The sequence below is a fragment of the Triturus cristatus genome, chromosome 11, assembly GCF_964204655.1.
Source record: "Triturus cristatus chromosome 11, aTriCri1.1, whole genome shotgun sequence".
Lineage (NCBI taxonomy): Eukaryota > Metazoa > Chordata > Amphibia > Caudata > Salamandridae > Triturus > Triturus cristatus.
In genome coordinates, this window is record NC_140594.1 from 469590122 (window position 1) to 469607561 (window position 17440).

A 17440-nucleotide genomic window follows, 5' to 3' on the forward strand; every position below is an offset into this window, starting at 1 on the left:
AATATGCCAGACTAAGGCGGAGATATAAACTGCTTTTTACTCTCTGGGGTGTGAGACAATATCGGGTGGCTTACCACATTTTGAGATAGGGCACCAGCCAGGTTGGGGTAATTGGAATCAGTTGATACCTTTATACAGTGTTGTTATATAGCAAGTAGCAGGGAGCACTGTTTTCGCTGCACATGCACTTTTTTGTATTTTTGTAGCATGAAATAGTCTACCCTCAGGTGCAACTTTGAAGATGATAGAGCGCAACATTGCTCTTTATTTTATAAGGGTGCATTATAATCATGGTTAGTCAGCATCCACATATAATCAATGATTGTATTACATTTAAGTTATTAGAACATGAATTGTAAAAACATGTAAGTGAAGTGCTAGATATTTTCTTCATGTAATCAAAGAATTAAAGTAGTAAATGTACATGTTTAGGTGAATTACATATGGGTGAAGTGCATTCATGACTAATGGGTGTTTCATGTAAAGGCTCTTATAATGTGTGCAAATTAATGATTGATATATGTTGGTATTTTGAAAGTGGGCGCTTTTCTTATACTAGCTGAACTTGATGGGCCTAGCTTTCGTTTTCCTTGTTTGCTCTAAGTGAAACTGTTAATTAGAGTTTATGTGTCTGTGGATTTTTTTTTCTTTTCACTTCGCTGCTGCAGGTGCAAGATTTCGTCCTCGTTAGTTAGAATAACGTCTTTGTTTCAGGAGTTAGTCAGACATAGGGAGGAGAGGATGCATTTTAACAAGCGGAGCTGATAGCAAGGGAGGATATCTTTCTTGTCTGGAAAGGCCTAGGAACCAAGGTCGTTGAGCAGACCCTGGACGTACTATTGCTTCATGGAAATTTACCTACAAGGCAGTGTTCAGCTGGATGAAATAGACATGTGACGCATTAGTGAGTGTGATTTTCGTCTTTTGTATTGAGGATAGGGAAAGAGCCCAAGGGACTTCAGCCTTACCTGGAGAAAGGAGAGCACCATAGAACAAGCTCTGTAGCTTTAAGCTACTCAACCCATATTACGTGAGTGTGGTTCTTAGGAAGTCTTCACACACTTACACCTTTCTGGGGATTGCCTGGGAAATGCTAATTAAGGATGCCACAATAGAGGTAGTGTAGGGACAGATAGTGTTGTATCCATTATCCATTAATGAAGAAGACCCTGGATGTGGTTTCTGTGATCTTTGCGTCTCAAATTTGGAATTGGCTAGTCTGTGCATGTTGCACCACTTAAATATTATTTGTAGATTCGGATTTGTGGTAGTGCCCATATATCTTTACACTCTCGTTTTGAGGTGTATATATGGCCAAATATTTTCAGCTTCATAATAAAATGATATAATTTGGATTAGGGGTCTGTGGTCCTTTGGGTTCATGGGAAATGGTAAAGTAATTGGCTAATGATTTTTTCGCCCCTCCACACTTGCAAAGCAGGCAAAAAGGTAATTGGCCTGGGGTTCTACAAATGGTAGCTGCAGAGGATGGTTGCCTCTTGAAGTGAGGGGGAGAATCTAGGAAAATATAGAATAGATTTAGATTTGTAGAGCCCAAAAATACAGCCAAAGATTGAAAGTGGAGAACAACAGGCTTTGGCGGAGATCAACGAATATTGACGGTGTGGCTAAGACAGCGGTGAACGAAATGATTCATTTAGAAATGCGAAGCTTCAGGGTATTATGAGATTTGAGCAGGGGAGACACAGGTGTAGTGACTCGATTGGCTTTACCCCGTTGTGGGTCATTTAGATTGGAGGTGTTATATCAATTGAGGGGAGTGATGTCTTCATTGCAACCCCCACCTCGACCGACACAATTTGAGGCATTGGATGCCTGGATGCGAGCAGCTCATGCAAAGAGAAGGGAGGGTAGGTAAGGCAGGATAAAAAAGCAATGAAGGCGTATCAGGATGCCGGTGGGATGCACAATTGAAAAGATGGAGAGTGGATACCATTGAAGGGGAAAGATTGTACCCCTTACTGGTAAAGGAAACAGACACCCGACATAGGAATGAGGACGATGGAAGTGATACAAACGATATTTTATTGGACAAATTATTAGCAGAGCATCCTCCACCTTATTATCCACAGTCAGAAGAGGGAAGGCGAGAATTGGAAAGTGCAGTGAGTACAGAAGGAGTAGAGGTGTCTCCGACAGGCCCCAGTGCAAGGGTAATAGGAATTATGTCAGCAAGGCCAGAAGGAACAGGGATGTCAGCGCTTGGAGGACCTGAAACTAGTGGAGTTAGTGCTGCTATACGGTTACTGGAAGCTCTTACAGTACAGGTGACCATTGGGCCTGTAGTCTCTGTTTATAATCCAAATCAGGGGGAAAGCAACAGCCAGCAACAGACATGATAGGAGAAAGACTTAGCTCATGGGGAAATGTTATGATGGATAGGAATAGTCCATTTTCGGTGACTGTGGAAGCAAGTACACCATTGCCAGCAACCACAGACAGATTGAGGATGTGTGTTTGGTCTATTACTTCATGGACTGTTACATTGGCCAATTCCCAGTCAGATTTAAGAATGTGGGAAGCACCAGTTAGAGGATCCATGGGAAGGATTCTGGAGGTGGGAATGAGTCAGGGAGCTTCTGGAGTTCAGCACATTTCACAGGATACAGAGTTAGTAGATCAGCAGAGAAACCAAAGCTGTGAAAGGGAAGGACAGGTGGGAATGTTGGGCCAGGAAATGATTAAGGCTGCTGTAAAAGCGAAATTGCTAAATGTGGAGAAATTGAAAGCAGAAGTGGATGAGATAATTGATGAGAGCTTGCCTTTGGACAGGATAGAATTGTATGAGCAGGATGAGCTGCTGTTCGTGGCAAAGGATATTACCCATAAGGCAAGGCGGGCACATGAGAAGTTGACTGAACTGGCTCAGAGGTACAATGTAGACCTGACGAAAACAAAAATGCTGCAGGGAAATCATAGGTTAAATTACAGTGATCAGGGATTGGAGGAGAAAAGGGTGATGGGCTTGAAAACACATTCGAGAGTTGATCAAAGGAATACGTGCATGGAGTATGCTTGTGGAAAGCAAGGTGGTCAAAGAAAAAATGTGTCAAAAAAGGGATGAGTGTTGGCCCACCTCCCGGAGGAGGGACTGCCAGAGCGGGGGCTTATCCTTTGCGAGAACTACCAAGCATGTACCATGGAGTAGGGGTGATTTCACTGTGTTTACAAATGATTTTACTCGGCTGAGGGAAAAATCCGCTGAGTGGTACAAACAAGTTGATTGCTTTGTGAAAATTTCAAAAGTGTTTTGGATTGGCTTGAATACTTTGTTTGATATTGTGGTACTGAGTGATTTATGGTTGGCTTGTAAAATTGCTGTCGATTGGCCATCTGCAGAGCCAGATAGAGATCCTGTGACTCATGGCCCATTCCCTGAAGTTATGAAAAGGTTTGATCAGGTAATCACATGGTTACAGACTAAGGCTGCCCCGGAGGATATAGATTGGCTCAAGATAGATTGGAATCAGTTCAAGCCTATTACGAAAGGCTCCTCCAAGCCTTGAAGCAGTACAGTGGGTTGGATACCTTGGACTCTAAAGACATGGGACAGTTTGTTTCCAAGTTTGTATTAGGATTAAGGCCAGAGATTAGCCTAATGATTCAACAACATTTGATCTGTTGGCAGAACAAATCCGTGGATGAGATTTTGTGATATGCTAGGTACTGTAGTGATGAGGTAGAGTCTAAACATAGGAACATGAAGGACAACTTGATGATGGTATAGTTGAGAAATCCAGATAAAGATGAGCAGACACAGATTAATGGAGGAGCTTTGAGTCAGGGACAGGGGACTGGTCAGGGTGGAACACAGAATGTGTTGGCCCCTGTAGGACAGTGAAGAAGTAGGGGAATAGATTCCAGGACAGGAATGGATTTGAGAACTTTAAAGAGGAATACTGCTTGTAATTATTGTCACAAGATCAGGCATTAGAAGCACAATTGTCGGTTAAATTTGGCAAATGAGGTACAAGATGGGGAGGTAAATCGGGTGTCGGAGGTTGTGGATAAAGTGACAAGACCTATATCCATGAATGTGGGGGGTTTGGGTCAACAGGTGCAGGTTCCCCAACCTCTGAGGATTCCACAGGGCTATCGGGTGTACCGACAGATGCCTTTTATTAGGATGTTTGAGGATTTTGGTTTGGACCCACTTCAATGACAGTGCCCGAGGGGACAGGAGCACTACACTCTTGAGCAGTCTTGGAGGTAAACCAGAATGGACCGGTTGTGGAGGCGGATGTTGACGGTCATCCCATTACCTTTCTGGTTGAAACTGGTGCTACCCATTCTACTGTGAGAGCAACAGTAGTCCCTAACCTACCCCTCTCAGGACATTGAATCCAAGTTGTAGGTGTTGCCAATAGAAGAATGACCAATCTTTTGACAAATGAATTATCTGTGAGAATGGGAACGTTTCAGGATCGACACCAATTAGTTGTGTGCGATTTGAGTCCAGTCTGTTTGTCAGGACGTGATCTTCTGTGCAAGTTAAATTGTACCATCTATTGTAAGCCCAAGGGAATAGAATTACAAAAAATGATGATAACATTGCATTTCAATTGGTGCGTCAGAATTTTGGCGTAGAAATATTTCCTGTGCTAATGGTGGAGGAGTTACCACATGACTTGAGAGACGCTGTCTCTCCGTTAGTGTGGGACTTTACGGGTGAGGAGATTGGATTGATTCAGGGAGTCGAGACGGTTAAGATACAGATTAACCCCAATGTTGAATTTCCGAGAACACCGCAGTACAACCTGAACCCTGAAACGGTGGTAGAAGTAACACCTGTAATCGAGTCCATTATCGCACAGGGTACTTTAAAGGAGATTAGAGGATGTCCCTGCAATTCACCCATTATGGGATTGCAAAAGTCAATGGCAAGTATATGATTGCCCAGGAGCTGAGAAAGGTCAATAAGATTGTGATTCCATGTTGTTCCTTGGTACCGAATCCAGCCGTGATCCTATTCCAAATCCCTTGTGAAGTAGAATGGTTTCCTATCATCGAACTATGCCAAGCATTTTGTTGGATACCTTTGCATGCAGAAAGACGTTTTTTGTTTGCTTTCCAGCTGGGAAACAGTGTGTTAACGTGGCGTTGTATCCCACAAGGGTATACTGAAATCCCATCTATCTTTAACCAGATTTTGAAACAGAACCTTGAGAGTCGAGTGTTGTTACAGAATTCAGTGCTTGTACAATACATAGTTGATCTCTTGATCGCTTCTGAGATAGAAGATGCTTGTAGGATTGATACTGTTGCTATGCTAAATCATCTGCCAGAAAACGGACACAAGGTATCACCCAGTAAACTCCAATACAGTTGATCTGAAGTCCAATATCTGGGTCATCGTGTTGAAAAAGGCAACAGAAAGGTGTCACCAGATCGTATTAAGGCGATCCTGCAGATGAATCCGCCTAAGACTCAAAAACAAGACCGGATATTTCTGGGAATGGTTGCCAACTGTCGACAGTGGATTCCCAATTGTTCATTGAAGGCAAAGCCTTTACTGAGGCTTACACACAAGGATGTGAGTGATTGGTGCCATGGGATAGCAATTGTTCGGTCACCTTCCTGGAGCTGAGAGAGAGTCTTTGTCGTGCTCCGGCTCTGGGAATGCCTAATTACAATAAAGCATTTTTACTCTTTTGCTGCGAACGGGAGGGTTGTGCACTAGCTGTGCTCACCCAGACACCTGGGGGTGTCCGTAGACCAGTGGCCTATTTCACAGCTACATTAGATCTTGTAGTTTCTGCGTTTACCCGGAAGTCTTAAATGCTTTAACTGGTGTCAGCATTGAAAGATGTGAAGGTATTGTGATGGGTCATCCTTTTACTGTTTAATGCTCCACATTCAGTTGAGCTCCTGACCATGAGAAGCAAGACACAATATTTGACCAATAATAGGCTCACCCAATATGAACAGATCATCTTGGACTCTGAGAATGTTACCTTGAAAAGATGGTCTATGTTAAACCCTGCTACCTTGATGCCTATTCCAAACCTTGAAGGGGAAGATTGTCAGGACCATGGCTGTCTGGCTGTGACTGAACTTTGTACCAAACCGAGACCTGACATTGTTGATGAACCATTACCTGGATAAGACCAAGTCCTTTTTGTTGATGGTTCATGCTTAATGGACAATGAAGGTCACCTGAGAGCAGTGTTTGCTGTATGTACTATTTCTGGAGTTGTGGAAGCTGCTTGTCTACAGGGTAGTATACTCCGCACAAGTGACTGAAATCATTGCTTTGACCCCTGCATGTCTTGTTTCTGATCAAATCCAAGACACCATCTATATCAATAGCCAGTATGGATTTGATGTGGTTCGTGACTTCGGACAGCTATGATCACAGAGGGGGTTCATAACATCATCAGGAACTCCTATCAGAAATGGGGAATATGTGAGACAACTAATGGAAGATTTGCAGTGACCGAAAGAAGTGGCAGTAGTTAAATGTGCCACTCATGGAAAAGGGAATGACCTTGTCTCACAATGAAATAGTTACGCTGATGAAGTTGCTTGTATTTTCAATGGAGAATATTCTGAAGAAGGCACAGAGAAGACCGAGCTCTACATGATGCTAGTCATAGCAGACACTTGGGATGAGGTCAAGCTTTAGCAGGGAGAGGTTTCAGAACAAGAAGAAGCTGGTTGGATTAAAGCAGGTTGTGAGAAGCAAGATGATGGCAGTTGGGTTTCAACTGATGGTAGATTGGTGTTGCCAGATTGCTTGTTGAGTCCTATGGCGAGACAAATTCATGGAGCAGTTTATCTTGAAAGAGTTGCTATGGTGTGGGTGTTCAGACAAACATGCTTTAATCCAAAATTCTGTGTGTGTGCGGAGACAGTATGTTACAGTTGTGGTTACATGTCAATAAATGAATGCTGGGAAGAAAACTGTGGTTGCATTGAGTCACATTGTAGAATTGGGAGGTCCTTTCAAAAGGATTCAGTTAGATTTCATTGAGATGCCTAGATGCAATGGACTAAGGTACATTTTAGTGGTGGTGTGCGTTTCTTCATGTTGGGTTGAGGCATATATAACTAGGAGATGGGGGGGCGTGGCTACACAAGATGGCGGAGTAGCTGTGCTAGAGACGATCTCCTGTCGCCCGATTATCCGTTCAGCATCCTGGCGTAGGTGTATCTAATTTTAAGCATACCCTTACCCTGTGTATCTCTTACTGCTTCCGGGATACCTGTTCCTGAGGTCGGGATCCTGTGAGGCAGCATGTCCGGGGCTGGATTGACGGACTGCCGGAGGCGCCAGCCATTTCCTCGGCCTTCCGGCTGTGACGCATGTGAGCGGCTCCGGCACTGGATGACTGCGATGCTGGTGTCCCGCTGGAGAGGCCGTGCTGACGTGACGTGGTGGTGCCACGGGTGTCCCGTGAGGAGTGCCTGACTGTTGCAGGTAGAAGTGCGCAGGCCGGTGAGTGCCTGCGGTCTCAGTGTACTCGGTCCCCAGGGCCCGGCCTGTGCAGTGTACGTTTCATCTCCCGCTGTGAGAAGTAATCGGCCCACTGTGACGGCTCCGTTGCGGGGCTGAGATTGTGCATGCTGCGGTGGGGCGGCCTTTACGGTGCCTGGCAGACTGTTGTGGCATCTGGCGTCCCGCAGCTCATGTTAGAGAGGTGATTGACTGTTTCTAGCCTGATTGTTTGGAGCCGGCGCTGCGAGGAAGGCCTTGGCTCTGAGGACCAGACCCAGGAGATAAACGACTGGGTCAGGACTACTACTGGAGCTACAGGCTGCTCTTCCTGATCCGGGCCTGCTGGCTCTCTGAATACACTTACCCCATCTGCCTCATTGGTAGGCTGAGGCGTGAGGACAGCTAACTGTGTGGCTCACTGAGGCTGGTCTGCTGTTGACTGGGCGGCTGTGGGGGGCTAGTCGTGCCTCAATCCATACTTCTGCTAGGGGCCTCCATTGATATGGGGACCCTGGACCCTCGCTGCTACTTCCAATATTGTATCGGGGGCACGCCTCCAACTGCACTGCGCCGGCTGAACTGCGTGGCGGTGTGGCATCAGGAGAGGGTCGGCAGAGTGACACACATACATAAAGCATAGCAGTTGGTGCTTGCGGCCCTGCAGTGTGTTGTATATCTGAACAGCAGGAGTAGGCCCTGAGCCTTTGCCAGTTGATCCTCTGTCCTAAACCCCTACCTGCATGATGGCAAAGGATAAAGGGAGCAAGACGGCTCAATCAAATGAAATCTCCAGTTATGCCCAGCCGCTCCATGTGGACCAGGGCGCAGCAGCGCTGCCGCAGCATACGGAAACGGCTGATCCATCGTGGCGGCTGATAGACCTCCATATATTGCCGAAAAACTTACAGCTATCCATGATACTAGTGGGGACTTAAAAAACAAAATTGAGGCGGTCGCCATTGATGTTAATTTACTCCGATGTGGCTTATGGAAAATCTCGGATAGGGTTACCCCCACTGAATGTACAGTTGACACAATGCAAATGGAACTACACACTCTCCGAGACACAGTGATCACCCTCCAGAAAAGCTAGTGACCTTGGATGACCGGGCCGAGGATGCAGAAGGACGGTCCCGGCGTGACAATCTCCACTTCATTGGATTTCCTGAAAAAAGGCAGAGGGACCGTTGGCGGAACTACTCCTCGAGAAATGGCTGCTGGAGATCGCGGCCCCAAGGGAGCTTTCGAAGTTCTTTACCAAAGAGAGGGTGCATAGGGCAATTGTGCCCCCTCCAAAACCGGAGGCATCTCCCAGAGCCATGATAGCCCGTTTCTTCATTTCTGGGATAGAGATCTCCTACTGCAACTAGCACGCACGAAGAAACTACTTCTTTTTGAGGGACATCAAATGGCAAAGACGCTCCTTTTTGGCTGTGAAGCAATGTCTGCGTGATCTAAATTTCAAATATAGCCTGTTCGATCTGGCCAAGCTAAGGGTAGAACACAATGGGAAGGCTTTGTGTTTCTTCACTGCTGGAGAAGAGACCGATTGGATGGATGCAAATAACTCTCTGGGGCCCTGCTTGGTTCCCTCCATGCTTACGCTCAGCAAGTCCGGTCCTCGTGATCGGTCCAGGAGTCGACGACTGCGGGGGCCATCACAGGAGACCACCGAACATCGCAGTCCTAGCAGAATCACGGTCTGTCCAGATGGTACTCTGCAGGCCTTGGAGATTGTACCGGATTCGAGGCCCTCGTCGCCGGGATGCCAGCCGGACAGAGATGCCAATGAGGACTCTGATGCCTGAACTTGTTTCTTGCTTGGGTCATTTATGACTTGTGATGGACACTCCTGTTTGGTAAGTTTGATCTAATGTGGGAGGTTTATGGGGTGCTACACAGAGAATGTAATGTTATACTGACCTCTTCTCCCTACGCAACGCTTACTCTGATGGCGGCATGGCCCCCAAGTGACTGGTTCCTGCCCATGTAGTTGGAGGCTAGGCCTCACACCTCGGCGGCTTGCCATTCACTTCTATGGACTGAGGTGGGGTGGGTGGACTTTACTCGTATGACTGCGCAGTAATTTCTATAGTTGTATTCTTTTGAATTTGTGGTGTTCTTTAGGGACAATTGGGCATTGTCTACATGCCCTCACTGTCCGAGGGTTTGCCGGGGAGGGAAATGTGATGATGGCTAAGGGGTGGGGGCTTGTTGGGGTAGTTCTTTGTTGAGACTGGACCTTCCGTCATTTGAAATGCTGTGTAAACTGTCGTACTTTGCTCTTTGGGAACCGCGTAGGGAACAGGGCCCTACCCCTGTCTATCTTGGTATTAGCGAACCGCAAATGGTAAATGCGGCACGTACGAGTGCTTCATGTGCCGTTCTAGCTACGAATGCACTGTGTACACGTTATTCTGCTCAACTACGCGGGTTCCATTTTGGAAGCAGTGGCCATCTTGTCATTGCCCTCACATAGGCTATGATGGAGTTAATACGGGCCTCACAGTACATGGGCTTTCCCTCTGACTTCTCTGTGACCTGGGCAGCTGGCTCTGCTGCCCCGGGTCAAACCGGTCTCACGAGCTCCCCTTCCTCCGTCCACCTGTGATTCGTATCAGGGCTTGACCCGTCATAAAACCCTTTCATTCTACACAATCCCCCGGCTAATCTCTTCCACACCTGCTTGTTCCTACTTTATGACTTGTTTCCCAAAACAGGAGATGCTCATGTTTATTGGGGGGTCTATTTACTTCAAACATGGGATCTGAACCTTCCGGTGTAAATCATTGTGGGCTGGCCGAACTGGAATGTGGGATGGTCATCATGACTCTGCTTTTTCGTTTGTAATGTATGCTTTTATATGACCATATCGTAAACCAAGGAATGTGTGCCTGGAGCATGATATTTCGTACTTAAGGAGAAGTCCGTTCCTATGATTTTCAGCAGTCTCCTGAGAACATACACGCTGTTGTACTTCTAGGATATCTGTCATTGGTCTGCAGCCAATAAACGATTCTTTGACTTCACCCAGAAGACTCTGTGTTTCTGTAGGTCCGGAACAGGGTGAAACCCCGAAGTCATAGGGTGTGTGCCCCTGCACCGCTGGGACTAAAATACCCAGTACTTCAGTTTGGCGCCCAACTCGGGCCGATTTCAGCGGTACCAGTCCAAGCCAGAGGTTCGTGAGGAGCTTCGTGTGGAAATTCCGGAGGAAGGCCGCCACTTCATCGACCCCTGCATGTCGACGTGGTCCGAAAGTCTTTTCTGCGAGGTTCTCCGTGTCCCGACGGCTACGAAGGACTGCTGCCCTGATTAATCGACCTGTTTTGGACCCTTGACGAGTTTGAGAGAGCGAAACAATCGAGAGAGTCTTCTGGTGACGTCATCGATCAGCAATATTCAGTTAAGTATAAGTGGAGCGTCTCCCATTTGTTTTGGTATCCCTCGGGATCGTTTGGTTTGATTTGGTAATTGGTGATTTGGTGTTTGCAAACCCCAAAGCCAGAGGACTCGTGTATTCACGAGAATATCGTAATCGATAATCCTTTGACGTTTGGATCTAGACTAGTGAGCGAAGATGCCTGGTTCTAGACTATTTGGTAGATTATTCTGTTTGGGTTGTGGAAAAGATTTCCAGCTAGAGGAATCATGTCCGGTTCCTCCGGTTGGAACTCCAACTTATGAGCTCTATGTAAAACATGGCGTAGGCCCCATTGCATATAACGAAGTGTGGATCCACTACACCAGGAAAGACGGTGTTTTAAAATGGCCCCAAAATGGTAGTTTTGATACCGATATTTTAGATAATCTGGAAATTAAATTGTTTAAGAAGAAAGCCCGGCCGGCGATGTTTGACTCTTTCCGCGTATGGCGAAAGGAAGCCAAACAGAAGGAAATTAAGCTAGCGAAAAAGAATAAGAGAGAGAGAGGTATGTCAGTAATGCAAGCAGCTGTACAATTTAAAGACAATGAAGAGGAGCAGATGAATGAGCAAATGCACAGGCAGCGTAAGTTAGGGATTGACAAATGTTACCCAGCTTTGCCATATTCTAAGCAGGATGAGTCAGAAGAAAAGGAGAAAGATCCCTTGATGTCGCATTTGTTGAGTTCGCCACCCCCGTATGCTCAAACTGCCACGGCGCCTCCCCAGCTTGTAAATATGCCACCTCCAGTGCATATACTGCAAGCCTTGCCGCAACCGCCAGTTGCTTTGCAACCAGTTCCTATTCCTGTGGCGCAGTCTTCTCAAGCGCCTCCAGTTGTGCTTCCAACTACCTCCACACTTCCTGCGACTTTGCTTAATCCAGTAACTGCCTCCCTTAACACTCTTCCTTCCACCACTCCAGTACCTGTCTCTACATCCTCTTTTCTTCCCTCTGTTTTTCCCCCTGTTCTCGCTTCAGCTTCTCCTTCAGCGCGACAGCGTTTAGCTAATGTGGTTACTACATTAATGTCGCCTCTCTTTGGGTCATCTGGTGCAACTCCTGGTGTACAGCGTAAGCAGTTGCGCAGCCAATTGCCTAACCCCGATGAGAAAAAGGTAATAGATCACATGGCGCGTAGATGGATCGTTTTTCCTTCATTGTATGATGTGGAATCGGTTGTTAACACTTTCCATCAATGGGATGCCCCGAAACAGAGATATGTATTTGAGAAAATGTGCGAAATTCTCTGTGAAGAATTGGAGGATAGTGGTAGAAATCCGAACCCGCAGGAATTGTGTAAAGTGAGGTGTGATTTTGGAACTGGTATAATTGTGGACCACGAAGTAGATAAAGCAGTTGCGATTGTATTGTCCTTAAGGAATGACGATTGCCAACAGTCATTGTTTGAACACGAGGTCCTTGTGGGGAAAAAGGCAAAAGCGCGACAATACCCTATGAGAGAAGTTCCCCCGGTATGGAAAGAAGCAGTTGCAGCTGTCGGCAATAACCCCGCTGTGCCAGCGCATTTCCAACGTGTTTGGGTGCATGTTCCATGGAAGCGCTCTGAGGTGTTAGCACTTAAGCAGACATTGCCTGATCCCCGTAAAAACCCAGCAGGTTATTATAAAGAGTTGTCCCAGACGGCAGGGTCATGCGTTATGAATCTGGCCGACATAGACATGTTGTTTGGTAATGTTGTTCCACAGCCTCTATGGGGATCAATTCGTAATGTAGATCACAATGCAGAGCTAGGGGATACATGGGCTAACATTGTTGCTGCTGATGCTAGACAAACGGGTGGTGCGAAACCAGAACCTTTAGTAGCTGAATTGCCTGGTAGAACCATCACGTATATGAAGACAATAATGCCTGCGATGCGCGTAAATTGGGACAAGTTATCTGCATGCAAGCAGAAGAAAGATGAGACAGTGTCAGACTTCTTTACTAGGTTTGAGGAAACGTTTATTGACCACAGTGGGCAAGATATGAGTACTGAGGGTGGCCAACGGTTGTTTGTGGATAAGTTTGTGCAGAATTTACTTCCTGACCTGTGTAAAAAGTTGAAAGATTCAGAGAGTTCTTGGGCCGTTTCCTCTTCAGCGCAAATACTGGCTACTGCACAGTATTATGAAAACAGAGATAAAGACGAGAAAGATAGGACGGAGAAGAAAACGAAGGAACTAAAGACAAAGGTCCTTTTACAGCAGGCCTATCCACCACGTGGCGGTGGTAATAATTATAGACAACCCCAAGGTGTCTATCATCAACCCCAACAGTTTCAGACAAACCAGCAAATGAACGGGTATTACCAACCACGTGTCCCTGTAGGTCCCAACCAATGTTCATACTGCAAAGAGGAAGGTCATTTTAAATATATTTGCCCTAAATTAATGCAACGGAACGGTAATACGTATGGCGCCAGAGGTAGAGGTGGTCAGCAAGCTCCTAGAGGCAGAGGGCGTGGAAGTGCTCCCCAGAACGCGCGTCCTCTTCCGCCCCAAAGCGCAATTAATAGCTTTGATCAGCAAGCTAACGCGACTGGTAATACGGCACAGTATTACAATAATGATTATTATGTGGAGGACGGTGATGCAGAAAATAATGGTTACTAGGACAGCCATAGACAGAGAGAGGGAGTTGTTTCAGTGCCAGTGGATCAGAGTGGACCGTATGTTGAGGTGACTACAGCAAATGTAACGGAGCCTTTTCTGCTAGACACTGGTGCTGCAAAGAGTTCAATCATGCATTCAAAACTCCCTGGCGCACCTTTGTCTGGCGATATAAATGTTTCAGTAGGTTTTTCTGGCGCCCCAGTTAGGAACCCGATTTCCAGTCCCATGTCACTTTCTGTCGGACCTTGCGAGCTGAAAGCGCCCCTGATCCTGACAACAGGTTGTGGTGAGAATTTGCTGGGATTAGATTTGTTGAAAAGATTGCACGCTACACTGTATTGTTCTCCTTCAGGAGTACAACTTACATTAGGCAAGAAAGTGGTTTCTCCAATGTATTTGTCTAAAAACACGATGCCACCTGAATTGTCATCCCTTCCGGATGCCCTTTGGGCTACTGGTCCCAATGATGTGGGCCTCTTGGAAATACCGCCATATGTGGTGACTCTAAAGGCTAATGTCAGACTGCCACGTATTCCCCAGTACAAGATCTCTAACGAAGGGCAGAAAGCATTGTTAGACATTGTTAGCGACTTGATTAATAAGGGTGTGATTGAGGAGACAAGAGGCAACGTTTGCAATAGCCCGATTTTACCTGTCTTAAAACGAACGGATCCTTCACAGCCACCTGTTTACAGATTTGTGATTGATCTTAGAGAGGTTAATAAGATTGTTGTGCCTCAGTTTCCGGTTGTCCCCGATATAACTGCCTTGTTAACGATGATTCCAGCCTCTGCTGCATGGTTTTCAGTGATCGATTTAAAGAATGCTTTCTTTAGTATCCCAATTGCAGAAGAGAGCAGAGATATTTTTGGTTTTAGTCTGGGAGGCCGAAGCTTCCGCTTCAAACGCGCTCCCCAGGGCTACTGCGAGAGTCCATCCATATATAGTCAAGCTTTGAAAGCGCAGCTTGATGCACTTGTTTTACCTAGTGGCGCTATCCTGATCCAGTACGTGGACGATTTACTGATCGCCGCGGATACTGAGAAGATCTGTAAAGAAGCCACATTGTCACTGTTGCGCCATTTATCCGCTTACCAACACAAAGTGTCTCTCTCTAAGCTGCAATATTGTCGACAAGAAGTGACCTACTTAGGTCATCTCTTATCGAAGGAGGGAAGGAAACTGACCCCAGAAAGAATTCAAGCCATTGCACAGTTGAGTGTGCCGAAGACACAGAGAGAAGTGCGTGCTTTCTTGGGCATTACCTCATACTGTAGGCATTGGATCCCAAGTTTTTCTTTGTTGGCAAAACCTTTGTTAGCATTAACATGCAAAGACACACCGAATCCTATCCCATGGTCTGAAGAGTGCCAGAAAAGTTTTGTGGAATTGCGTAATGCGTTGTGTTCAGCTCCTGTGTTGGGTACCCCTGACTACAGTAAGCCTTTTACATTGTATGTTCACGAGAAAGATGGTTGTGCGTTGTCAGTGTTAACACAGCCTTTTGGCGACAGACCGCGCCCATGCGCATATTTTTCATCCACCTTGGACCCTGTAGTGAGGGCATTGCCAAGCTGTCTGAGAGCGACAGCTGCTGCAGCGATGTCTATCCGACAATCTGCTGGTCTGGTAATGGACAACACATTGATCGTTATGGTTCCACACGCTGTAGACACATTATTGAATAGAACCAAGACACAACACTTGACTAGTGCGCGATTATCAGGGTATGAACTCACACTGTTAGCGAATCACATACACATAAAAAGATGCAATACGCTGAATCCAGCCACATTATTGCCGATTCCAGCAGACTCAGATGAGATTGAGCAACATGACTGTCTGTTCAGAACAGAAGAAGAGACGAAAGGGAGAGTAGATCTCAAAGATACTCCCCTGACTGAATGTGATGGCACTTTATGGGTAGATGGGTCATGTTTCAAGCTCCCTAATGGTGACACGACTGCTGCATATGCTATCACGACTTTGCACACGGTCGTGGAAACTGCACGAGTGCCACATAATTCGGCCCAAGCAGCAGAATTGATCGCCCTCACGAGAGCATGTGTGTTGTCTGAAGGAATGAGAGTGAACATATACACAGATAGCCAGTACGCCTTTGGCGTGGCTCATAATTTTGGGCGTTTGTGGAAAGAGCGTGGGTTCCTGACGTCGCATGGAGCTAAAATTCAGAATGGCAAATTGGTGAATGATCTCCTTGAGTCACTGACCCTACCTTTGCAAGTTGCGATCATGAAATGTAGTGCGCACAGGAAAGTCACAGATGATGTTGGACGTGGGAATGCGTTTGCTGATGAGACCGCGAGAGAAACCGCACAGAATGTGAGGACTAGAATGTATGTTGCAGGCCCCGCAAGATGGGTTAATGATGTGGGAATGTGTGAGAACACAATAGAGAGTGTGAAGTCGCTTCAGGCTGAAGCTACAGAAGAAGAGTTAAGCAAGTGGAGAGAGAGTATGGGTAAGTTGGATGAGAATGGTTGTTGGATTGACCTGACAGAACATAGACGATGGTTGTTGCCTGATGCATATGTGCTTCCAGTGGTTACTATGGCGCATGGAATGGCACATATCAGTACGAAAGGTATCTGTAAGTTGTTGGCTCCAGTATGGCAGAATGTTGGGATTCCCAAGTGTGCAGAGAATGTGGTCAAGAATTGTATGGTATGCTTGAAGTACAACCCTGGTAGGGGAACCCCAACTCCGGCCGGTCACTTTGCACCCCCATCATGTCCATTCGAAGTTTTGCAGCTGGACTTTATTCACATGGAAAGATGCAACAACCTGAAATATGTATTGGTGGTTGTTTGTGCTTTCTCCAAATGGGTAGAGGCTTATCCTCTGAAAGATAACACTGCCCTATCCACAGCCAAAGCCCTTGTGAAGGAGTTTTTCCCCAGGTTTGGAATGCCGAGAATGGTATGGTGTGATAACGGAAGTGAGTTTGTGGGTAAAGTGATGAAGAATGTATGTGAAGGTTTAGGCATAAGGCAGAAATTCCACGCTGCAAATCACCCCCAATCAGCTGGACTGGTTGAACGCTACAATGGAGCCTTGAAGCTCAAGTTGGCCAAAATTCAAGCGAGCACCGGTCTTAAATGGCCTGACGCTCTGCCCCTAGCACTCTTGTCCACCAGAATGACGATACACTCACGAGTGGGACTTAGCCCTTATGAAGTAGTCTTTGGCCGCCCGGCCAACGTATGGGGTGTGCCAAGACCTACGAAGTTCAGTGAAATAGAGCATCCAGTACTGCTCGATTACCTGTATGATTTGACTGTTAAACTGCGTGTTTTGCACCAACAGGTACATGATACTCTTCCCCAAGCCTCTGAGCCTCCTGGACACCCCATCAACCCTGGCTCGTGGGTCCTGGTACGGAATTTCCAGCGTAAGGGCAACGACGAGCCTCGCTGGATTGGCCCTCATCTTGTTCTTCTTTCGACAAGATCAGCAGTGCGAGTGAAAGGGAAGAAGCACTGGATTCATGGTACTCACTGCAAGGTAGTTCCCTTGCCTCTGCCATATGACCAGTGGGTCAAAGAGGGTATCGCCGACTCAGAGACAGACACTGTACCTCGCTTTGTAACATTCAGTGACGCACGCCTAAGAGACACAGCTTCAGTCCAAGAGAGTGACAATATTCTGCAGGAAGCTGTGCCGCCATCAAATCGACTGGACACCACTGAGCCTGAACTTCTTTTTCAAGACCAAACGGCACCTGGCCGTCTCCGTTATAATTTGAGACCTAGGCCCATGGACAAATAAAGATTTCCTCATTATTTCTCTTTTGACATTTTTTGCTCTCCCATCTGAAGGACTTTCTTGATTTTTTGTTTTTCGAACCACCATCCGGGTTCTGCCGCAGGGTCGCGGTGCCAAGACTTTGGGGTACAGGCCGAAGACGCTAGGTCGACGGT